This window comes from Cygnus atratus, chromosome 9, assembly GCF_013377495.2.
Source record: "Cygnus atratus isolate AKBS03 ecotype Queensland, Australia chromosome 9, CAtr_DNAZoo_HiC_assembly, whole genome shotgun sequence".
Lineage (NCBI taxonomy): Eukaryota > Metazoa > Chordata > Aves > Anseriformes > Anatidae > Cygnus > Cygnus atratus.
In genome coordinates, this window is record NC_066370.1 from 10,374,109 (window position 1) to 10,399,619 (window position 25,511).

Here is a 25,511-nt window from a genome sequence, read left to right on the forward strand (position 1 = left end):
CTCCTTTTGTGATGACCTTCGTGATCCTGAGCAAAAGGTCATGGGCTGTAGCTGCAAGCAGATCCCTTCAAAAATAAGATCTTCTCTGAATCTAGCAGCTGAGAATTAGGCTTGGGGCTGACAGAGAGCTCAGTGTGGGCCTCAGGCTGTGGTATGTGATGGGCATTAGCAAGCTGCCTTGTTTCCTCTCTGCCGTTCTTCAGAATCGCTGCGTTTGGCAGGAATTAATGGATCTGGAAAAGGATGCGGTGGTTAAAGTGGCCAGGTCAGGTAACAGCAGGCCTGGAGGTGACCGGGTTTGCTCCACCAGCTGTTTGACAGTCCTGCCTGCTGCTGCAGCATCGTACAATTAGAGTTTCACAGAGCATATCCCTGTGCTCTGAGCTGTGAAGCTCCTAATTTTCAGGCCCCGCTATTTGGTCCTGGGGGCGTGTTCCGCCTTACGAAAATGGCCACCTCGTGTGCCCTGGGCAATTACGCTGAGCCTGGTGTGCTGGTGGGTACATGTTTCACCGAGGCTGTTCCATCTCCCCTGCTTTGGTGTCAGGTTTTTGTGGCTGCTTTCTTAGCTTCTCCGATTCCTGCAGGACTGGGGAGAGCAGGGAATTTTTATCGTATCCCATGCAGTTAATTAGGAAGCATTCCAGCTTGTGCCGTTTGGTGGGGAATGTTTCCAGGCTGTTCAGTGATGCTAACAGAGAACAGACCTTGCAGACTAAGTAGGAATTCCTGATGCTAGTACCTAATTTGGGATGAGCTTAAATTCAGCAGCCCATATTCTGTAACCTTTAAGTCTCAAGACTGCTGTCCTTCCTGCACTTGCTGGCACTACTGAATGGGAGGGTGAGGGAAATAAAACACTCTTCTAAGAGTGGAGAGGTCAGTCTGTCCTTGGGCCGGCTGGCTGTGCTAGGTCAAGGAAGTGGTGCAGGACTTAGCTGATAGAGGACACTTAGTTTGGGGTGAAACAAATGGATTAGTGACTCTGAGGGGTCTTCATGCCCCAGACCACCAGCAGCTCTTGCTGGATACCTGGCAGTGGTTGGCTGAGCAAATCAGTTTGGTAACCGAGACAGCAAGCTGCATTAGAGGAACTTTGTGATTAGATGAGGTCAGTGATGGAATCAGGCCATGCCTGAACCTCCTTAAGAAACCCTCCCCCTGGGGAAGGCATCTCCAAGCCGAGCGTGCAGCGAGGGAGCAGGTGCAGCACCACACAGCACCCGAGTGAGCTCGCTGTTCTGCATTTTCTCACCGGCAACTGCTGGGGCTTCATGAATGAGAAAGGGACTGCCCACGCGACTCAGGCTGGGCAGGATAATCTATTTATGTGTGATTGACACCGGGGAAACATTAGTGAAACCTTGCAGTAGGGTGGCAGCTCATTGAGATGCAGGGCCGTGCTGCGCTCAGTTGCTATTCATCCTTTGAAAAACGCACCACCTGGCAGGATCATGCACCTCGGCCACCAGCTCTCCCTCACTGCTGGGGCCATGTCACTGGAAATGACAAACTGGGGGGGGGGAGGAGTACGGGGTGGGGAGAGAATTGCCTGGGGAGTGTATGAAGGCCACATCTGACTGAGATGAGCTCGGGGAAAGTTGAAAGAGCAGCTGCCTTTGTGTAAGCACCTTCTCCACCCTCTTTTGCGTAGGCAGGCGAGACCTTCCTGCCTGCGTAGGCAAGGGGCCTGCAGGTGGGAAGAGGTGGCGTGGGGAGCAGCAGCCTGAGAGGAGGACCCTTTGGGACATGAGAAGTGCCTTGCTGAGCCAAGCTGATGTGTTCACCTAGCCCAGCACCCTGCCCTGCAGGTATAGTAGGTGCCCTGCAAAGAGACCGTGGGGATCTGGCCCCTCTTGCCATCCCTTCCCCAAGTGTCTGTAGGTCATTGGAAGGTATCTCTCTGCCGTGTCCCTGTAGTCTCTGGGATCTTCATGAATTCATGAATCTATCATTCATGAATTTTTGATCTTGTTTTGCTTCCTGGTAGCTGACTTAGTTGTTGTGCTCACTGCTGTTGTAATGTCGTGTCTGTACAAGGGTTGGGGAGCCTGGCTCTTCCAGCCTGCCCCAGTGAAGGAGGTGGGTCACCAGCACTGCAGCGGGACCTGCAGCCTCCCTGCTGTGACAAGGTGAAGCTAGTTTTGCTGTGGCCTGACAGCTTGAGGGAGCTGCTCGGTGCTCTGCCATAGTGCTGTGCGCGAGGTGGCTGTGTGAGCCGTGTTCTGCACTGATCCATTCCTTCTCTTGGCATGCTTACATTTTTTGGCTTAGCTGGAAGTCAGATGTTGTGCAGTAGGGGTTAGCGTTGTTTCGGACCTGACTTGTGATCTTTGCCTTACCCACCTGAGTTGTGGGTGTCCTGCTCCCACTCAAGACTCAGTGCCTCTGCCAGTACTGTGGCTCTGCTGAGCTGCAGCTCCAGGCAGAGGGATGAGAGACGGTGTCTGCAGCCAGCTGTTAATCTGTGTTGACTTGATATGTAAGCTCAGAGTGGATCACTCTCCTCTGGGGTGGCACTTGTTCGCAGTCATTAACCTTTATTTGGTTTGGCTTATTTACTCACCTAGCGAATTAGGTCAAATTGAAGTGGCTTACATTACACTGAGCAATGGCCACTTGAATCTGGAGTGACCATGTCCACACAGAGGTTAATGCAGTTCAACCCAATCACTTTAAATCTACCCTTGCTGCTAACAGGAAGGATTTCCGTCGGGGTCCCTGCATGTTCTCAGCTTGAAGAGGGGATCCCAGCCCTGCTGCTTTGGCATCTCACCGCAGCCTCCCTCCCTCCTTGCCTTGATCAGCGAGCCCAGCTCTTGGCAGCGTGAGCGTCTGTTTGTGTGCTGATTTAAGATTCTAGCTGAAATAAAATGAGTAATGCTAATTGCTGTAATTAGAATCCTTTTAGTCTCCATATGAATTTTACCACTCTTATTATACACAGGACAGGAGAACAAGGTTCCCAAGAGGGGCAGAGTTAACTAGTGAAGTAATAAATCTCTTGCTTATTGGCAGGTGCTGTAGGGTTGTACTGACACTGTAACTTTGTCAGTCTTTGGCTAAGTAATAATAAATAGGACCCAGTAAGAGGACTGGAACTCTCGAACATGCTTCTCGAGGACCTGGAGGCAGTTCAGCTGCCACAGCTCTGACCCAGGCCCATCAGTTGCAGCTGCAGTGGGGTTTGTCTGGCTTGCAGGGTTCATTCTCCTGGCTGGGGATTGCGAAAGCTTCCATCCAGTTGCTGGTTCTCTGCTCCGTGAACTATCTGTAAGACCTCTGCAGCTCTCCAGGGCTCACACGGTCTCTCTGTGCTCGAGTCCAGTGGAAATCCCTCCATCTCTGTCTCAGAAGGCATTGTGTGCACACAGGCCGCAAGGTGTTGGCACACTTCAGCAAGGTTGCTTGAAGAACTACCTGAGGTATGTGTGGGAGACAGAGGCTTCCCACTTGAGATCCTTCCGAAACCTGCTGCAAACAGGAAGTCTGTATGAAAATATTGGACAGAAGAAAGGGTTTTAGGGCCCAAATGGCTCCCCAGGCAGCAGGACTTGCTATAACCTTTGTCTAGGAAAGGCAAGGTGCCATCCCTACAATGCTTCTCATTCAGCACCATTCAAAACCCCGCTGCTCTCTGATGGGTGATCGGCAGTGGTGCTGTCATGGGATCATTTAGCTAGGATCACTGGGACGTGCCTGCCTATGTCAGTGACCACCCCAGTGCTCAGTGGCAGCCTTAGTCCTCCAGTTAGGACCCGCCTTCAGGAGCGGCTGCCTTGCGGAGCTGTGGCTGGGAGGAGGAGGAGCTCACGTTGCCATTTCCCAGAAGCAGAGCCTGGCGCTGTGCCCTCAGTGCAATTTGGCCACCAGGAGCCGAGCCCAGTGGGATGGATGCTGCACGGCTCCAGCCCTTGGGAGGGCTCTGGCTCTTGGGAGCCATTCTGGGTGTCTGGGACCCCTTCAAGTTCATCTCTGTTCTCTGAGCAGCTCCCCAAAGAGGAAAGGTGGCTTTAATCCTGCCTGCAAGCAGGAAGAAAAGAAAAGGGGAAGGAACTAGTGCTGCTGAGCGGTGTTGGAGATCAGCAGGAAATCACAGCTATCCCCAAATCTGCAAAATGCTAACTTCCCTGAGAGTGAGCGCTTGATGCAGAAGGAAACAAGGAGACAGATAACTGATATTACCCTAATGAATAAACAAATGTTTTAAAGGATGGACTCCTCATGCAATGTGTTATTTTTAACTTAGTGGCAATTTGCATGCTAGTCAATTTGCATACATTAAATACATCTCCCCTTCTGCATCGAGTCCCCCTCCCCTCCGGTATAACATCTCATTATAGTGCTGCTGGGACCGAGGAGCCTGTGGCTCTGGAGGGGATATTAATTTGCCCAACACATGCTGTGGAGGTTTTTATCACTCGCCGCACATTGGACCTGGTGTCTTTGAAGTCGCTAGTGCCCCGAAGGGCCTTCTGCTTGAGCTGGCTGGCATGGAAAAGAAGGAAGGGGGGGAAGATGCCCGGAGGAGAGGTGTACAGGGGAAGAAAGGAAATTGTTTAGCTTGCGTTCTTTCAAGAAGAAAGAAAACGAGCAGTGCAGAAACTCTCCCCTCTGCCAGAGAGGCTGGGCACTTTGGGTAGGTAGGTGGCTGTTTGCTTTGCTCGCTGTTTGAAGTGAAATATGCCATCTTCCTGGGAGGCACAGAGTAAGATGCTCGAGAGCAGAAATCAGCCCATGAGATCCCCAACAGCTACCACGAAACTGGTTTCCACTTGCTCTGCAGTGCTTGGTGGCTGTGGGGTGGGGGCTGGCTTTGGAGGTGTATGTGGCGCTGGTGGGCAGGCACCCCGCTGTGGTTCAGTGTGCGGGGCTCGGCTTGGGGGCCTGGGGGGTGGCAGGTCCCTGCTGGCCCCTGCTGCTTTTGTCCCGTGATCCAGCTCTCCCACGTGAAAGGTGGGATCAGCAGTGCCGTGACTGCTCTTAGCTCTGGGACCCGCTCGCAGAACGTGCTGAGGGAGAGGTGAGGGAACGCTTCTCCATGACCTGGGTGTCGGTGTGAGAGATGTCTTGGTGAAAACGTGAAGAGGCATTGTGACATTCCTCTGTATTTGATAGACACAGAAGTCATTTGCAGCCGTAAGATCAACATGCAGGCTTTCAAAACGCTGCTGACTCTGTGGAAAAAGCTTTTGCTGTTGTATAGTGGAGCCTAGGGGTTTTTCACGGTTCCAAGTACTGACCAAAAACCCTGGAAATGTTTTGAGGAAGGAATGAAAAAGAGAATTTCTTTCAATTTGTTCAGCATTTTTCAACCAGTTCTGGTTGCAATCAAGAACATTGTACTGAGCTTGAGTGTTCCTTTCAAAGAGCCTTAAAAAAAAAATCAGCTGGGGAAATGAATAGAGGAAGTGACCCAAGTCTAATCTAGACAGATACACTGTAGAAGACATCTCTTTACTGAGTAACAAGGTCCCTTTGCTCTTCCTATGCAACAGTAGTCTTAGCCAAGGCTCCTGCAATGTGGCAATTCAGGAATAAATGTCAGCAGCTCCTTCATGCCAAGAATATTTGGATGTCAGCAGAAAGAAGAAATGTTTCTGATAAACTGATGCAAAAGTGATGCTGGGATCAGGGGTGAGATCAGCGCTGGGTAGCTCTGATCTCATGCAATTTCCGTGCTTTGAGCATAGCAAACCGCCGCGGAGCAAAGGGTCTCGTGCAGGTAGCTGACAACCTGCCCCATCCTTCTCGGGGAACGTTTAATGTAACCGCTTCTTTTATTCCTCATAAATACCAGCAAAGGGGCATGAAGAGCATGGCATGCATGATTTTTTTAATTAGGGAGCACCCAAAAATCTGTACCGCCATGGAGCAAGCCTTGTGCTGTGTGATTTGAGCGCTACAGAAGAGAGCTCCTGCCTTCTGAGCTGATGGCAGGGCAGCAGGCAGGGAAGATGGAAAAGGTGTCGCAGGGTGAAACATCTCGCCCCAGATGCAGTGGGGGCTGAAGCAAGGTTGGCCAGAAATAGAAAAATCATGATAGTTGCTGGAGGGGGGATCAAGTTTGTCATAGATGCGCGCTGGGAGTCCACTGCAGTTCATTTGTAGGTCTTTGGATCACAGGCTCCGAGGAGAGCATCGAGCTGGAAGAGCCTGCAGGAAGGCTGAGCTTTGCCCTGAATCGTGCTGAGCGGCTGCTGCTGACCGCTGGCCCTTGTGGAGGACGCCCAGCTCCAGCCCCGAGAGCTCGTTCCTCTCGGTGAGCGACGGCTCACCCTGCCCTCTTCCGAGCGCTGCTTTTCAAAGGGAGTATCATAAAACGTGGCCTTTAGAGGCCACCCTGTCATGCAGGATATCGTCAGAGCTGCTGAGTGAAGTATCCGGCCTCACTCAGTCCTGGCTGGCCCCACCGATGGGATTGTTTCCACAGCGAGAGAACAATACCTCTCCTTCCATCCAAGAAACATTTATTACATGATATGTTTCAGATGTCTCTTTGGGGAGGAGGGGAAAAGCAAAGGAGAAATAGATCTTTTTTTTTTTTTTTTTTTATGGCGGAGCAGCGCATGTTCCATCCCATAATGGATTAATTATCCCCGCGCACAGGCGAGGCGGGGAGGGGACTTGTGGAGCAAGTGCCAGGGTTGCGTTCCAAGCTGAGCAGACATGTGTTTCTAGCCTCCTTTTCACAAAATAAAGGGGGTAATTAATTAATAGAGAAGGCTTCATGTTCATTATAATTCCTTCCCTCTCCCTCTTTTCCTTTTCCCCTTTGATTCTGCTAAATACAGAGAAAGGTAAGGAGTTTAGGAGCCTATTGTGCTCCTCCTTCCTCAGCCCCTGTCAATCTTGCTGTTTGCTTTCATACCTTTGTCTCATTTTCTCCCTCTTTAAAGCCCTCAGAGGTCAGAAGCATTTCCTGGTTTTCTTTTGCGTGCCCTGAAGGAAACGGTCTGGGCCAGATTATCTGCTGGTGCAAATCAGCACTGATGCACAGACTTTGCTAGCTGAGTATTTCGCCGTGCTTCTGGAAACTCCCTTCCATCCATCAGATGGTTTAGGGAGGAGAACCATCCCTCTGGGGCTCCTGCTCTTCAGCTGGGGAGGAAGACATGGGATTAATACTGACAACTGCAAATGCTACCCAGGTAGAATATAGAGGCTCCAAAGCCCACAAGGTAAATGCTGTTACGATGCCATTTCCTCATTCTTTCTCGTTTTTTATTTCCACCTAGCCAAGCTGCAACTCAAGCAAGAAATATAAATCCTGCTGTCCCTGGACTCCATCTGCTCATGGAGCTAAAGAGATATAAAGCATGTAGCTGGAGTGAGCCAGTCCATTAAGGAGTATTCTGTAAAGCAGGCTGAGTTAGAGATGGAGCCAGGGATTAAAGGACATGCAGGAGCAATTGCAGCCTCTTTGAACAAAGCATGGCTTCTCCAAAGCACCTTACAAAGCCCACCTTTCCCAGGGAGAGAGGGTTGGAAAAATCCCTGCTCAGAACTGTAAATCCAGTTTCTTTTAACTCTCCGAGGCCCAAAGATGGGCTGCCGGGAGGTGTTTTCAAATAGACATCCCCCTGGAAGTGTGTTTGGATCAGGAACGGTGCCGGTCTGTGCCGGGCTGCCAGTCCTGCCTTCCGGAGCAGGGCTTCCAGACAGCCCAGCCCGGAGGAGCTTGGTGGCTCCTGCAGCACGGCTGCTGCTGTTTTGCCTCCCCTTGGGGCAAAGGGAGGGATGAGGACCTCCAGCCACCCTAGCTGTGGAGCCGTGAGTTAAAGCCACTACCACTCTCTCTCCTGACCATGCCCTGTGAATATTTGACACAGTTGGGTTGAAGGTTAAAAAACAAAACAAAACATAAATCCCTTGCCAGAGCTGCCACCGGGCCCTTTTTTCCTTTTCCTTTGGTGAAAAAAGGTGTGCTGGTGAGCAGGGAAGGAATTCACTGCATCTTAGCCTGTTTTACTCTTTTTGTCTGCCTGCCTGGTGTGCTCATGTGTCGTTTGCTGATCTTGGCAGTGGGTGGGGGTTTGTGGAATGAGAATGTGAAGTTTCTCCCTCTCCTGTGTCGGTACGCAGCTTAGAAGGATGGGTTGTCCTGGCTGTGTCTCTCAGAGTTGCAAAATAAATAATGGGAATATGAAGAACTGCTGTCCAGCTCGATGTTGCATTCAAAGGCTCTTGCTCGACTAAAGAGCAGGGAAGGCCGTTTCCAGTAATGGGTTGTCTGTTGTTCTTATGCCTGAAAACAGGTTTAATGAAGCATTTGTTCTTTTACTGCCCTTTTCCTAACTGCTCAGCTTTTCTCCAGAGCTGGGTGACAAAAGCAAAATTGTGTCCTGATGTGTTTGTTTGAATTCTTAAGTGAATTTGCTTGGGCGATATTCCCAACCTTTCTCTGATACCTTTCCAAGAACGTTCAGGCAATGAGATTTTTACTGGGGGAAAAAAGTCATGAAAAGCAAATTTCAAAGTCACATTTGCAGGTTGTTTTTTTTTCTTTTTTTTTTTTTTTCCCACTATTGGTACCTGCAGTGCTAAAAAATCCTGACATGGTCTTAAAACAGATTGGAGAAAATTTTGATGAATAATGAATTGTGATTTCTTTTTATTTGCCTTCTGGTTCTGGTTGAACTCTTAAGCACCTAACTCTTGCATTTTTCTTTGCAATTGTGGGGCCTAGAAACTGATTTTCTCTAGGTCTGAAATGATGCGTCTCTGTAGCTGAGCTTGCTGAAATGTAGACTTTGGTACTCCAGCATTTCTTCAAATGTTGGGTTTGGTCCAGTTTGGACCAAAATAAATTTTTTTTCCCCACATTTTGCTATGAGCAGGCAATTCTAGAGACAAACTTTTGCCAAGGTATGGTGTTATAACCCTCAAACTTTGTTGCCACTCTGCATAACCATCATTTTTGTTAGCTTCACCTGCCACTGGAAAAAGGTTTCCTAGAGTCACAGGTGGAAAGGGACTCAGTAGATATCTAGTCCCACATGTTGCTCAGGGCAGGGTTAGGTTTGAGATCAGACCGGGGGACTGTCCTCATGGCCAGTGTGTCAGCTTTTACCTGTTGTTTCCCATCTTCCTGCCACGTACTTAGGTGAAAAGCCTGAGCTGATCTTCTTGGTAGCCTCCGTGCAGGTAACCTCCATTCTGCTGCCAGTCCCCAGAGCCTGGCTCCCTTGGCCTCTCCTGATGGGGCAACTGCTCCAGCCTCTGACCTTCCTGGTGGCTTCCGCCGAACTTCAGCTGTGTTGCTGCAAGGGGGCACGACTTTGTTTGTCCCAGTTGAATTTCATAAAGTTTTTGTCAGCCCCTTCCTCCCAGCTATTTAGGACTCCCTGAACAGCAGCGTGCCCCCGAGCATATCCGTCGGCTCCCCCATTTTGGTGTCACCTGCAGACTGGATGAGAGCGTGCTCTGCCTCTCGCAGTCACTGGTAAAGCTGCCAGGTGGGACAGGTTCTGGTATAAGTGTGGCAGTTACCACCTGTAACTAGCTGCAGGGCAGAGCAGAACCCAGTAACCCCAGCCCTCTGAGCATGACCCTCCAACCAGTCTTTTACCTTTCCAGTTGCCCAAGCCTTCCAGGCTGTAACATCTCCAACTCAATAGCAGGATATTGTTGGGAAACCTGTCAAAAGCCTTGCTAAAGTGAATGTAAATAAAACCTCCTCTCCCTTCACCCACAGATCCAGTCATTCCCTCCTAGAGGGAGGTCTGGTTGGTCAGGCATATCTAGCCAAGGTCCTTGGAGCAACTGAGAAGCGTTCCTTGGTGCACAGACAAAGGTAGGCCTGAAGTGTCGGCCTGTACTTCATCAGGGCCTGAGTTAAAATTGTGGGGCAAAATCACTAGTCCCCATCATTCATTGCCTTCTTATGGATATTGAAACCTCTGCTGCATGGAAACATCTTCTTGAGCAGGTTGGGAGATGGTAAGTAGGGTGAAAAATGCCTGGTATACCATTATTCTGGATCCTGCATGTTTTCCTGTGCCTCTCCAACTCCCCTTGTAAACCTGTGCCTGGCATAGGATTTTCCCAGTTCAAAGAACATCGACCAGACCAAAACTTCCCAGCTTTTGGCTGAAGATGCAGAGTTAATAGGTGACTGACACAAATGCGTGCCCATAACCTGGGAAAAGAGCAGGCAGGGATTTCTGAGGGCAGAACGCATACAGGCGCCCTCCCTTCAGCTGCTGCAAGTCATTTGACTGCGAGGAGTTTCTGATGAAATGTCTACTTCAATGGGTTATTGCTTTCCAGCAAAATTTGATTTCATCAGAAAGACAACTGACCAGCTCCTTTCCTAATAAGTGCTGCCAGATCATCTGGTGTTAACAGTGAAAGAACAAAGCTGGTAAAAGCTGCATTTGAAATTCAGTCATCATTAATACTGGGGAAAAAAAACTAACTTTTCTACTGCACTAGGGAATAGCAGAATGCCAGGGGATTAACTAAACAGCACAGTTCATATTTTAAATATTTGCTAAGTGAATGTAGAAGCAATTGTTTGGGGAAGTATTTGTCAAATAAACTCAAACAACAAATGCATTTGAGGAAATTGGATTTGTCCACCTGATATTGCAGGAACAGGAGAAGAGGCTAAATTCATCAGATAAACTATACATCTGAACTGTTTGTTCTCCTCTATCCAGCTTCCAATCATTATTTTAGGGAGACTACAAGTGTTCTAGGCACTGCAGAAAATTTATAGGAAACAGATCTCTAGCTGCTGAAGCTCGCAGTCTGGATGATGGACGTGGCAGATAGGGCAAGATTTAGCATTCAGCAGTTTGCAGAAGGAGGGGAGCCTGTCTCAATCTACAGAGTTATGAATTTTAGCCCTGCATCCCTATTAGTGATTCACTAGGTTTATTTCCTTTCAGTTGGCTGCAGCATAGTGGTGGTGACATGCTCGAGGGTCTCACAGCCGTGGTGGTTTAAGTCTGCGGGGGCTATGTCATGGGCTGGTGCTGCCTGTCTCCATCTGCTATGTATAGGAAGCCCTTGGCCAGGGACCTGGAGCAAGGTGGGTAAATGTCACCTACTCCATTTTGCAGCTGCAGAAATCAGTTTTGCTTCTGCACCAGCCTCCCAGGGTGCCAGATGTGAGTACCCCAGGGTTAAGTGCTGGGGTCTGGGGGCGTTGTGACTGCAGAGCAGCAGGGGTGGCCACGGTCTCTAAACCGCTTGCAATAGTGGCTGAGAGAAGGAAGAACAGAGGAGGGGGGTCAGTAGGTTGGGATTTGATTCCCAGAAGTGCAGATCCAGGGAATGATCTCAGATTCATGAAAGCAAATTATGCACAATTTCTGTCGTCAGAGAAGAAATGAGTTCCCAAATGGCTTGGGAAGCTGAGATCGAGACAGGAGGTGACTGCAGTTTGGAAATGCAAGATGTAGGGTCAGGAGCCAAATCTTTGAGCTGCAGAAGGCAGAAAGTTGAAACTGCATCTTAGGCTTGAAATGAGGAGTTGGAGAAATGATGGAAGAGCTCGTGACAGCAAGGCAGAGCAGACCTCAGCAGCAGCAGGTGCAGCAGAGCAGGTAGAAGGAGAAATTGGGTGTGCAGCATTTGTCACATCTACTCCGTAGGGATCCCAGCTGAGATCCTGAGGCCTGTCTGGGTACAAGTCCTTTTCCTCAGAGACCGGGATCTCCTCAGTGGAGCTAAAATAACATGTGCTAGACAGGCAGTGGGCTTCCTCTGCTCTTCCTGTGCATGGAGGATTTGCCTCTAGGGCTGTCAAGTCAGTATTTTCCAGTGCAAGAAAAAATCAGCCTAAAGCCTCTCGGTAGAAGTCTTATTTCATAGTAGAAATGAGCAATGGATAGAAATAGCTAATACGGCTCCATAAAATACAATATGAAAACCTGTGGGTTAGAAAATGCAAGTCTTCCTTCTGTGTTTGTTCTTTGGGGCTTTGGGCAGCTGGCTTTCACCTGGCTGCACCTCGAGGAATTGGGAACACGCCTGCCCTTGTTGGTGGTGGGGACAGGCTCCCTGCATTCAGCAGCATCTCCGGCTGCGTCTCGCCATGGCCTGCCCTCTGGGCTTGGTCTGTGGCACGTGCTCGTAGCCTGGCTTTCAGACTTGCTGCAGGTTTGCTGAGCTAAACACAGGGACCACTCGAAACCCTTTGAAGGGGGGTGTTTTCTTTATACCAGCCAGGTAAGTGATAAGAAACACAAGCTTTTGCTTGAAATAGGAACCGAACACGAATTGATGGGGGGCATGAGAAGAGGTTAAAGGAAGATAGGAATTATTGAAAGGAAGCCTGCACACTGCTACTTCTCCAATTTGGCCCCGATCAAGTAACTGGATGAACGAACTGGTGTGACACCAGCTGCTTTCCTGCCACTCCCAGCCCAGCTGCAGCCTCCAAATGCACCGAGCTTATGTGGGGACAGAAAGGGCCATCTCCTCTGCCTTTAGGCTCTGTACACATAACCAAGCTTTCATTTGCATCCCCCCAAAGTAAGGGCTTTGCGTGATCACCAGGAGGGGATTTGTGCTAGAGAGCAGCTTGCGTTCCCTTTGTCAGCTAGAAATGAAGTGCAAAGAAGGACCCCAGCAGTGTGGGAAGGTTCGGTGTTTGAATGGGGCTGGATGCCTAAGTGACCCTGCCTCCAGGCCTCCTTGTTGCTTGAGGCTTGGCCTCCCAAAAGACAGGGATGGTGGGGGGTGGGAATGGCTTTCCCCCGTGGGAGCAGGCACACCAGTTCCTTGTCAGTGGTGGCCAAAGCAGCGCGGGCTGTGCTCCCTGGTTCAGCGGGATCAGCACGTGGCCCAGTCAGGGGTGTGGGAAGGATTTTCTTCCCCTAGGCTGAGAACTCAGGTTAGTGGGTTTGGCTGCTTTTGCTCTGTACAGAGGGATTCAATTTCCAAGAACTTTGACTCAGCTTCAGCAGCTGAGTTTTGGATTTGGTCAAAAAATCCTGACCAGAAACTCTGAGCGCAGGCTTCTTGTGCTCCAAGATCCCATCCTGCTGTCCCAGAATGTGCCCCAAGAGGTGCGCCTGCCCCATCCCCATCAGCTCCATAGCCTTGGATGTCTTTGGGGTGCAGAATGGGACTCCTTCGTGTGAAATCCTCTCCAGGCTGTCATGGTGATGCAAACCAAATCCACCTGTTGGAGCTCTGTGCTGCCCTGATGCAGAGCAGATGTGTTTGGGCAGGTGCGGTGCGGGAAGGCTGCCAGGCTCAACCACACGCCTTTCCAGGACAGAGAGACCCTCCAAAGATAAGTCTGCAGTTCCGACATGGGGGTATTAAATGTTTTGCTTCAGGGCAAATGCTGCCCAGTTTATAACGCAGCTGCTGATGAAATCATGTCCGTATTCTGGGGAACTCTGGAAAGAGGCAGATCCAGCCTTTTCTGGTCCAGTAACTACTGCCTTACTTGTTTTCATTCTGGGGGTTACAACCTGGCTAAGAAACTTGTCTGGGTGATACGTTGCTTGATGGCAAATACCATCCGTGCTGTGGTGGGAAGATTTACTATTTCTTGATGTTGCAGTAGGTGAAGGTGTGCTGTGTGGCTTTGCAGCTGTTTCCTTGAACAGGCCTTGTTGGTTTCTTGCCCTGTGTGTTATGCTGCCATCCTAGCTTTTTAGGACTTAAAAAAAAAAAAAAAAAAAAAAAAAAGTGTGTAACTACAGTGTTCTGTGCATCCAGAGACCACTAGGTCTGGAACTTGAAAAGACTCGCTGGTTCCTGAGCAGACATATATGAGGTGCGACTGTCCCTGACACGTGCAGCATGGGGAGACCACAGGGCCACCCCTCTCATGGCGTGGCTGCCCTCTGTGTATGAGGGTGACAGAGGGTCAGACCTGCGTGGCTTAGCAGGAGCTGCTCCGTTTTCTGGCTGTACGACCTTGTGCAGAACCGTCTGAGCAGGGCCCTGTGTATCGAGCAGGGGAGGAGGCCAGGAGCTGAGCTCTGTCCCCTCCAGGGGCAGGAATCATTTGTCGCCTGGTCTGTTGATGGCTTGGGGTCAGAGCCAAGAGAAGAGGCAGGAGGACGGAGCCTTGCCTCTGCCTATGTGCTAGCAGCAGCTCCTTTGACACCTGCACTTAAATTCTAGGCCAGATGCCTCGTGCCACTTTAGTCCCTGGCCCAGCTATATTAGAAGCAACACTAATCAGGCTTTAAATGCTGGAGACATTAGGAGAATTATCTCCATATTTTATAGCTCTCTTGCGAATATTCCGGTGCAACGCAGATGCTAGGCTGTGGGCATGACTCATGGAGTGGGGACTCTGCTTTATGGCGGGCTGTATCCTGAGGTCTTTCCCATATCGCTGCATAATGTTGCCTAGCTCCAGAGCAGGGATATTGAGTATTCTCTAAGCCCAGATTATTGTGTATAGCCCTTGTTGTATGTGCTGCAAATGAGCGTACGGGCTGCCCATCATAATAAAAGGGCAGAGAAATTAACTTGATAGAAGAGGCTGGTGGAAGCGGCTTGTTTGTGATCTCCCCTAGGAGACGGAGCCATTCAGTGCCATTATGGAACAGGGTCTGTTGCTTTCACACAAATCCTGTACATTGCTGACTTATTTAGAACTCATTTTATACCGAACAAAGCAAGAACAAAAAAGGCCTCTCCAACACTGCAAAGCCAACCCTCTTGGACTTAAACCTCCTGTTACACTGAAGCTTCTGGAAACCTGTGCTTAACGATAATCCTTCTAGTTGCTCTGTCAGGTTCTTTTGGTGTTTGTTTTTCCTCATTTAACTGTGTGAATGAAGTCAGGATTTGCCTTCCTGACCAGCTCCCTCACAGCTTGTTAATGAAGGAGATCCTGTGGCCTGATCTAGCAGCCAGAACCCTCTGCACTGTGGAGTCTCTGGCAGAGCAGGCAACGAATGGGGGGCTGTAACTCCCCTCCTTGTCCCGGGGGGCTGTGCTAGGCCTTTCGTTGAGGAAAATTATCTCCCCCTCTGCTTTAGCTGATATGTTGAGGTTGGAAGCCGATCCAAGACATGGCCCAGTGCTGTCTGTCAGTCCTGGGGTGAATGCAGGTTGCTCCAACCTGCCCAGTGAACCTGTTTAGATGGACTGCATCTCCTCCTTGGCCCTGTCCCAGGGCAAGCAGGGTGCTTGGTCATAGGAGGGGTTTCCGCATGGCACTTGTCTCGATGGCTGCGGCAGGGTTTGCTGTGTGCTTAGAGCTTGGAGTGTGTTTAAACAACTTCTCCCCCTGCCCCAGCTTCCCTGCCTGCAAGAACAAGTAGTTTTTTCCTTATTGACCTCAGCTGTGAAGATGGATGAAAAGAAATTGCTTGGAGCTCTATTTGCACTTTCTTCTGGACCTGCTGAGCAGTTTCCCTGAGAGATTCATGACACAGGGAAGACAGAGCAGGGTAGAAACCTCCCACCTTCCCCCTTTCCAGCAGCTTCAGCATGGTTTGTTTTCAATTGCATCTTTCTGAGAAATGTTTTATTTAGGAAGAACGAGGTTAGCTATTTCCTCGTGGTCAAAAAGAAAAACATTTTCTTTAAAACAAAGCAAGAAACAGAGAATTGGAATTATTTTCCTAATGCTTAGGCTTTGTCAAAACCTCATTATCCGATGAGAGAGGAGATGAAAAGAGAGGAAGCAAGGCCAAGGAAAAGCCTCTAACTTGTGTCAGGAGCTTGCGTGCATGAGCATAATTTGTACAGTGTTCCCTTTGCTTCTCCTCTTCCTCCTCCTCTCCCCACATTCCCTCTGACAGGGCCTCCCTTCCAGGGCCTTCTGCCTCTCATGTTCTTAAAATTGATTTCTCTATAGAGCTGGTTATTTCTTCATCACACTCCGGGCTCTGTCTCACTCAGCCGTTGGCCTCTGAACTTCCAGATGGACTCTTGCCACTGTATTTTCTTTTTATATCCTTCTTACCGTAATCATTTCTGTTCCCCTCTCACATTCCCTCTGACCAAGTCAGCAGATCCATCTCTGTTTGCACCTCTCCATCACCTGCTCTGCACTGAATCCTCGGGCACGGTGCTGCGCTGGGGCCAGCTGACAGGAGCTGACATTGCCCCCGCGCCACCCCGCGGTGCTCCCTCCTGTAGAAATCTTCATTTGCAGGTGGATTTTCTTGTCTTCTCTCTCTCTGTTCCAGGCTCCTCTGCTCAAATCTGAGGCAGTGATTTAGCAGAATTTGTTTTGACAATAGCAAAGGATATTCCCAGCCAATTAAAAATATGGTAATGGAAAGATGGGAAAGAAATGCGGTGCTTCCTCTGCTTGAGGGGTTTGTTGTTAGCTGTCACTGTGCTTAAAGGGATTAAAAGTGCATGCTATAGGTCCATGTCAGATTGAATGTTAAGCTCCCAAGCTACAGCCATGCTCTCAGGAGCACGGAAACAATAATTCATTACTGGTGGGGATGGAAGGATTACTTCAGTAATTTGTTTATTGACTGGTGTTCTTTCTCATGCAGGCATGTACATGCATATGCACAAGCACACGCAATTACAACACTCATTTTATTAGCATCTCCTGCTGCAGATGATTGAAATCTAGGATCATTTATGGAGTTTGGCCTCAGATACCATGTGCAAGATGCCTTGTGGTGCCAAGGATGGGCCAGGTGCCAAAGTTGGAGGTCTCGGAAGACCTGAGCTCACGTCCATCTTCCCACATGAGGGTCTGTAGTTTTGTGCATGTTTCTCTGTGTGTTGGGCTGCCATGGGTAACAGGTGGCCTGGCCTATCCTCCTCCTCCTCAGAGATACTGCAACAGGTACCTGAAGCTGTGACAGGATCCTCAGTGGGCAGTGTGCAGCTTGTAGTTTCCTGGGTTTTCCACCTGTGGAAGAGCTCCATGAGCAGTTCCTCCCATGGCAGTGGCTTGTGATGCAAAAATTGTCAAAGGAGGTTAGTATGGGCGCAGGGACTGTGGTGGCTGAGGCCGAGAGAGTAAAAATGGCCTTGTTACAAGCACCTTGTGAAGGTTACTCTCAGCTGTATGCAGGTGTGCCATGGCTGCTGGAAGGCCATGTCCTGGGTTTCTGGAGTGGGTCAGTAGGCACAGGCAAGGAGCCATGGACAGTCCTGTGGTGACAGCTCAGGCTGTTTTCAGAAATGAGACTCACAGCAGAGATCAAGTGTATGTAATAAAAGAGGTGGAAAGAACTTGGAGATATACTTCCCTTTTCTCTGGGAAACAGGTTTGGTGGAGAGACAGAGGTACTTGTCTTGACAGAGGCAGGATCTTTAATCTTTTTTTTTTTTTTTTTGGGCTGCCTTGTGCTGTTTCCTATGTCTACTGCTATTTGGTCATCTTCTTCATTTTCTCTTGCCTTTCTTGATGGGTTACCTGCTCTCTGGAAAGGAATGTGGTGAAAGGAGCTCGGGTGTCAGGCAGTCTGTTGTGGACCCACTCTTGGCTTCTGTGATGAGGAAGACACCAAAAGGGCAGGCCTAGCAAAACCTCTCCCACCTAAATTGTAGAGAAAATAAGGATGTGTAGGCACACCTGCACTACCTCTTCAGGCTGCAGGGAGGATGGGGTGTCAGTGTCTCCTCAGGGGGTGTTTTTATGCCTCCTAGCCCACCTCCTGCTTGTCCGCAGGCAGCAGACTGAGGCCGAGTCTCCCACAGAGGCTCCTGGAGCAGCCCACATGTTCCTCCCTCCACTCCTGCTCTCTTGTTGTGATAGTGGCGGCATAAGGTGAAGATTCGCTTCGCTCCCCGTTTGAGGGCTCCTGGCACAGGACAGCTGAGGTCCTGGTGTCTCCTCTAAGACAAGTTGTCTCCCTGCTGCCTGGCCCAAGGTCACTGCAGCAAAATCTTTGAGGGTTGATGTGCAGAGCCTTATGGGGTTGAGTTGCTTTCTCGCAGGGAGCTGGAGAAGCATATAAAGGGTTACATCAGACAGCAAGGAAAGACAGACTTTATAGCAGTGCTGTTTTTTAACAGGCAGCCCAGACTTGTAATATCAGCACTTACTGAATTAATTTGCTATGTAGCACCAGTAAAGCTCAAAGTTCTTTCAGTGAATTCTAGTTTTGAGAAAAATCAAGAAAGTAATTACTTGGTTCGGTCATTAATTACTCACTACTGGACATTTTCGAAAGTGTAGTATGAAAAGCCTGAGGCAGCTATTAAGAGTAGCTCTAATGCTATTGATCTATTTGTGTCTATCGTGAAATTTCTCTGCTGTTATGACATTTTATTGAACTGGAGGATACAGGTGCGTGGGGCCAGGGAGTGTGAGCTCTTCTCTACCGTGCTTGTCCTCTTGGTGGGACAGCAGTGACTTCTCAGAGGACAGCCTGGCAGGATGTTCGGACAGTGGGGACTCTGGCCATTACCTGGTCCCACAACTGGGGCTGGAAGGCTCCAGCACGGCTCAGGGCTCTGCCTAAGCCTGATGATCCCCTGGCACCGGCCAGATTGCTAGTAAGACAAACCCACCTCAGGAGGGGAGGGAGAAGTGGAGCCAAGCGAAGTGGCTTGCCTGTGGTCTTTCAGAAGATGGAGCAGTGTCCAGATCTCCTGACATCCAGATCTGCTCAGTTCTTGAGCAGACCAGCTGGCTCTTGAATCACTTTTGTTGGCACTTCCATTACTGTGTTTGGCTGGTCTCAATTCTCCAAATCTCTCCCCTGCTGCACAGAGCCACCAGCACCTGCTTCCTCCATTTATGGCTCCCCTCTTGCATTTCACTCCTCTGTAGACATTCATGGACATGAAGTATTGTTTGTAATCAGATGTTATCTGGAAAAAAGTTACCTACTAAGGAATCAGGGGGCAGGCACGGTGTGTCTAGGCAGTGGTACTTGCTGCTTTGCTTCATTCCTCTGCAACCCCTAGGATAATCTTTCCTGTTCCGTAGGCACAACCTAGCTGCCATCTCTGAGTTCTGTAACACAGATGAGGTTAATCCTGCTGGCAAGAAGGAAAGGTGTAAGCCAACAGCAGCATGACAGCTTTCTGGTGAGCTGGAACTGCAGCAGGGAACGGTGACAGCTTCTGGAAAAGTGTAGGATTGTCACTTGGTTTCCAGGGGATTTCTCAAGACAGACCAAGGTCTCACGAGGCTGGTGTTGGTTGAATCGGGGTTTGTTCTGGCTAAGCTCCCAGTAGTGAGAGGTGCAGTCTTTTCATGTCCAAGCTTGGACAGAAAATGCCACCAAGCCATTATTTTATTTTTTTTCCTATACCCTGAAGAACTGGAAGAAGAAACACATTTAACAGTGCCAAAGGGATGCGGCTGTTCAGCTAGTGCCTCCTGGCCTTTCTCCTTCTCCCATCATGTTTGGTATGCAAAATTGAATCACACCCTTCTCACCCGCTTCCCACTGGGGGAAAGGTGGCCTTTAAATCATAATATGATTGCAGACGATGTTGCAGAAGGGGAAAATGAGATGAACTTTAAACTCCCCTTTGCTTTACAAATTTGTTCTTGTCTTCCCTCATAGCTGCTTAGTCATGCCTATTAGATTTACCATTTTCTAGGAAGGAGAAGTGGAAGGGAATTTTATTATCTCTTCAGCATCTGACTTGGTGCCTTCCTCCTCTCCTTTGTCTGGTTTAATCAGAAATTTGCAGAGGTTTTTATTGGATTCTTTTGATCCTAATGCAGAATACCCCCAGGTACAGGATCATTAGTTCTCATTAGGAGAAGAAACATTTTTCCGTGATGGTGCACATCCTTGTACAGCTAATTGAAGAATCATCACAGGGACTTTATGGCTTTGTTACTTTTCACGGGTGCCTTAGATGCTTACAGTGACTGACCAGGTTGAAAATGAGTAGGATAGAAAACAAAGAAGGGAAGGGACCAGTTGTTGAATTAATTAGCAACTGCTAAAGGAAACACTTTGCGTTTTTCCGTGCAGACTGTGCAATCCAGTGCTACTGGATGAAATTAAGAAAATGAAATCAAGAACTTGGCAAGTTTTATACGGAGGCTGGGTCTGTATTTGCATATCAAAAGTAGCCAGAATTTTTGGAACAGTAGCACACATTTTGAAAGGGATTTTACACTTTGTTTGAAGAGTTAAATCAGTTTTGGGTTATTAGAGACTGCAGAAGGAGACCTGATTTGCATATGTGCTGTCGGTAGGAATCTTATACTTCAGCCTGGCACATCCCCAAATTGGACACTAGACAAGATGGCCACGGGCCTGCTCCTGCCTGTCAGTTCTCCTGGTCTTGGATTTGTGGTGATGGGATGGAGGAAATGGAAATGAATGGGCAGGAGGGAGAATATTTAATAGCGAAGACGAACTTCTCTGCAGCGGGCAGAGAGCCAGCAAGTCTGCACCAGCCATGTAGGAGCCTATACTCAGAGCAGGTCACAGAGCTGGATCTCAGCCCTGGCACTTCTGCAGCCATTTCAATTAATGTCATCGTTCAAGGCAGAGCTCCTGGATGGAAAATGTGCACTACTGTGAAATGTGATAGTGTTGTGCCCTGGGGTTCTTCTTTGGAAACTGCTGAAATGCACAGTGCCATGTGAGAGGAGCTGATACCTGAAGGCTCCTTGCCAGCTGATGCCAGAATGGGACCCACCAACTCAAGTTGAAGATGACAGAGATCTATGTGTGAGCAATACATGTTTTCTTCTTCCTTGTGTATTCCTTCTCTTTCTTTTCCTTTGCAGAAAAAGTATTTAGGTGCTGGAACAGACCACGAGAAGGTGCGATCAGTTCTCCCTCACTGGAAATCATTCTCAGGCAGTGTTGGATACCAGTGTAGAAGATATGTTGTAGCTCCACCAGGAGACACTGTTTTCCATGAGGATATTTTGCCAGGAATTGTTAAATAGCCAGACATCATAGTAACACCAGGCCTTTCTGGCCTTAAAATCTGGAGCTGGCCCCAGCAGTGTGATCCCACCACATGTCTTGCCCCAGATCCTGTTTGAGTCAACAGTTGTGACTGGATTTTCAAGTCACTTACGCACAGTTGTGCCCCTGTGTTGGTGGACAGGTTGTATATAAACAGTCAACATCTTGTGGCCCGTTCCAGCGTAAAGGGTTTCGTAGAATCATTTATATTGGAAAAGACCTCTAAGATATCTGGTCCAACCCTTAACCTAGCATTGCCAAGTCCACCATTAAACCATGTCACTAAGCACCACATACATACGTTTTCTGAAGACCTCCAGGGATGGTGACTCAACTGCTTCCCTGTGCAGCCTGTTCCAATACTTTACAACCCTTCTGGTGAAGATTTTTTTTTCCTAATATCAACCTAAACCACCCTTGGTGCAACCTGAGGCCATTTTCTTTCATCTTATCACTTGGTGATTGGGAGAAGAGATTGATCCCCACCTCGCTATAGTCTCTTTTAAGGTAGTTGTAGAGCATGATGAGGTCTCCCCAGAGCCTCATTTTCTCCAGGCTACACAACCTCAGCTGCTCCTCATAAGACTTGTTCTCTAGACCCTTCACCAGCTTTGTTGCCCTGCTTTGGATACACTCCAGCACCTCGATGTCCTTCTTGTAGTGAGGGGCCCACAACTGAACACAGTATTTGATGTGTGACCTCACCTGAGTCGAGTACAGGGGGACAATCACTTCCCTGGTCCTGCTGGCCACACAATTTCTGATATGAGCCAGGCTGCTGTTGGCTTTCTTGGCCACCTGAGCACACTGCTGGCTTAGAGAAAAGTGGGGAAAGAAAATGCTTTGTAAAGCGGTTAAAGGAGGGAAGGTATTTCTAGCAGAGCACTAACCCATCACACCTTACTGTGTATGTCCGGACAGGTGCTCAAGTGCTTTGCCTGGGAGGTGCGGGGACCAGAATGACACCATGGCCGTGTGCCCCAGCCTGGCTTGAAGGACGCAGCTTCACAGGCCCCTGCAAGCTCCTGGGGGCAGGCCAGTGAGAAGGATGCAGCACTGATCAGGGGGACCTATGCTGCACAGCTGGCGGGAAGCGAACCCTGGGGATCTGTGGTAGGGGTGAAGCTGTCGCTGTTTCACACCCTCCTGCTGGGGAGAACTCCCCTATGGGGTTCTGCTCTTCGGGAGCTGATGCAGGAACACGTGGGATGCACCAGCAGAACAGGGTCGGTCTGGTTGTCCGAGAGTGGTGCCCTGGCACAGCCAGGGGGTTACACCTGGTGGGAAGGGGCTTACCCCTAAGGGCCTGAGGACAAGGAGATAATTCTGGCACAGCTCCCCGTATGTGCTTGTTCATAGCCTGATAAGAGCCATGGGAAGAGCTGTTTGTGCTTGCCTCATTCAGTATGTCTTTTCTCTGTGCATCTGGTGGGGGAGATGGGGCACAAGAGAGCCCAGCCCGGCGTGGCCAGGCCCTTCCTGTTGTATTCTCCCATCCCCGGCCTGCGGGTGTGTGATTTGCCTGCAGCACCAAGCATAGGTGGCTTTTGAGAGCGGAAAGGTGCTGAGTACATACTCCCTGCTATTTATCATCCCATTTCCTATGTCTGAGGGGGGCATGTGGGCAGTGGGAGAGCAGGGTGTGAAGGAACGAAGGGCACTTCTGAGCTGCGGCTGTTTATCACCGTTACAGAGATCCTCTGGTACGGCAGCCAGATAGGCACGCACACTCCCCCAGCCTCCTGATCACATTATTATATTACACCTGACGTTCTTTTTTTTTTTTCCTCTAGTATGTTATTTTTGGCCTGACAGCTTTATGAAGGAGAAAAGAGAAATAGAGAGCGAGACATGCACCCGGACAGACACAGACAGTATTCATTCCTTATCAGCGAGGAAGGGGTCTGACTCAGACACACAAGACTTGCTGATTGAAACATCTTGCTGTCTCCAGCAGCTCCCTCTGCCACCAAAGGGAGGTCCCCAGTCTGCAGAGGTGAGGGGAAGGGGCAGGGGAGGATCAGGTCTGCAGAATCGGTCCTCCAGCACTCTCACTTTCCTGGCCTGAGCTGTTCCCTGAACTCTGCTGGGGTGTCTAGTTAGTCGGAGAAATTGTGCTGCTGTCTATTTTGGGCTGTTGCTGACCTGGTGGGAGTACGGCGGCGCGGCTGACCACATCACCTTTAGTGCCTGGTTCTCGTGTTGGGTAGACCAGGCTCTACAGACAGTTACGTCTCGAGGAGAGATGTCCTGCCTGGGTAAGAGTTCAAGGAAGAGCAGTGGCCTCAGTGTGTTCGGAATCTTAATGCGTGTTTCATTTTGCAGAGAGGAAGAAGAGAAATGAAAAAGTGTGTGTGTGGGAAATGCCATGTCAGACGTGGCCACTAGTTATTGTGTTGTATTCAAAGGCCACCGGGCAGAAGGAAGTGTGTGTGGGAAGTGGGAGAGGCAGGAACGAAACCTAAAAGGCTGAGCGTTGTGATTGTGAAAGTGGAAAAAAGGAGTGCAAAATGAGCAGGAGTTCATTTGAGCCGGATATTGGCTGGCAAAATGTAAAAAGGAAAAGAGAAAAAAAAAAAGCTGGGGATGAAACCAAGGGGGACAGGGCTCCAATATGAAAATAATGCTGAGCTCTTCCGTCTTGTGTTCTGTGACTCATCAGGTCACCCAGAAAATTCACTGAAGAGGAGGGTACAGGCCATGCACAGGCCATGCACAGGCCACTGGCTGGTGAAAGAGCAAGCATTGACAGCAGATCCCCTTGGTCACACTGATCCCAGGAGTGTTGGCTGCATGACCTTGCAGGATCATCTTTGGGCTCTGTGGCCAGGTTGTTCCTCTGCCCACCCTGCTGCAGCAGGGGCAAACACCCTCTCCCTGCTGTGCTCCCTTGCAATGGGAAAGGGTGAACTGGCAAAATTTGTACATCTGTGTTGCTCCCTTTGGATTGCCTTGTGGTGTTTTTTATTTCATTTTTTCTTGCTCTGATTTGGGGTCATCACGTGGGCATTGACCTTTGGAACAGTGGGAAGGCAGACGAAAGGGTGCAGGGGCAGGACTGTTGCTCTGCTATGTGACCAGTCACAGTCCTGTCCAGGTGCAACAGGGGAGAGACTCCAGTCATGTTTGACTGCCAGGTTAATGATCACAGCCACAAATAGAGCCCGGAGGAGTTTTTTAAAATGCAGTTGTCAGCTGGAAAAAGAAGCAAAAGGCTAAATCAGTATGCTACTTATGCATATGCTTCTCTGCCTTTGGCCCATACGCTTTCCCCCGGATGCCTAACTTCACTGAATACGTTCTTTGCAATAATATTTGCATTGGGCAGCTCATGTGCTGTCCCCACCATAGCCCTTTTTGCTAACTGCATACCAATCTGTGTTCATTTTCCAAGGAGAAACAAGCTTCAGCCTTCTCCATTCCCACATTTCAGCAAAAATGTCTCATTCCCAAGCATTATGGGAGAAAGACTGATCAAACAGAGCAATTAATTCAACAAACAATACAATTAAGCCATGATCCCAGTGTAGTTTCCACCCAGAAACAGAATAAACAGCCTTCCCAGCATGGATAAATAAACTCACAGATGGAGGCTTTTGTGAGTGGCGAAGTTTTCCCTCCACAGCTTTCTTGAGAGCACATAAAATTGTGGAGTACATAAATCTCTGGCTCTCCATCCTCGTGGATCGCAAGGAAGGAACTGTGCGCCTGCTGTGGGGCAGATGTGTGTTGGCTTGAGACTCAGGGAAGGGACCTGGGGACTGCGCAGAGGCGTGCGCAGTGAGGCTGCATGCAAACAAAGGCTGCTACAGCTGGCTCCTCCAACCTCCCCTGAGGCCAGCTCTTGTCATGGTCTTGACACAAAACACATGGCGTGAAAAGCTGTGAAGGAGAGGAGTGACCTGCTTCACACTTGGCTGGACTCGCTTGTTACTTCAGGAACTGATAGAAATCCCCTTTTTGAACTGGGTAGCAAAACTGCCTGAGCTGATGGTGGGGAAAAAAATGGCTTCTGCAGAGTCCTTGGGCAGTATAGGTATGTATATATACCATGATATATAGATATGTATACATGCAGAAAGCAGAACTGAGTGAGCCCTTTACACAAGGAAATGGGAGGTAAATCTTCCCAGGGATGATGCTGGCTGTATGGAGGTGTAGGGATCGGGGCTGGCTGCTTTGACCCTCTCTAAAATCAGCTGGAGACCATTCTGGGAAAGGCTTTTCTGTTACCAGTCAGCACTGGCCTCCATCCTGAGCTGCTGGAGTCCGTAAAATGTTACCTCCCTTGAGGGCTAATAGATAGCAGGATCATCAGGGCAACGTGGGGAAGGAGGTTATGAGAGCTTGGGCTGGAGACCTACAGGAAGAGCAGTCCCTCTGGGGAGCACTGGAGTGGCGGTGCTCTGTGGGGTCAGGAGAGGCAGCTGAATGGAAAGGAGCAAAGGGCAGGCTCAGGTTATGTTGCAGCTTGCATGGTATCTGGGGTAATTTCTTTTAGAAGCAGTCAAGTCGGAAGCGGGAGGGAATTGTGTCATTTCTAAGAGGTGTGAAAAGCCTGAGTGATGTAACCACGCCTGCAGTGAGCAGTTGTGGCAGTCTCGGGCGCAGATGTTCTGAAAAGAGAAAGGAGAGCCTTGTTTTTCTGAGAAGAGCCTCCATGGTGCTGTACCCCCACTATTTGGCTGGGAAAGGCTGTCTGGAGGC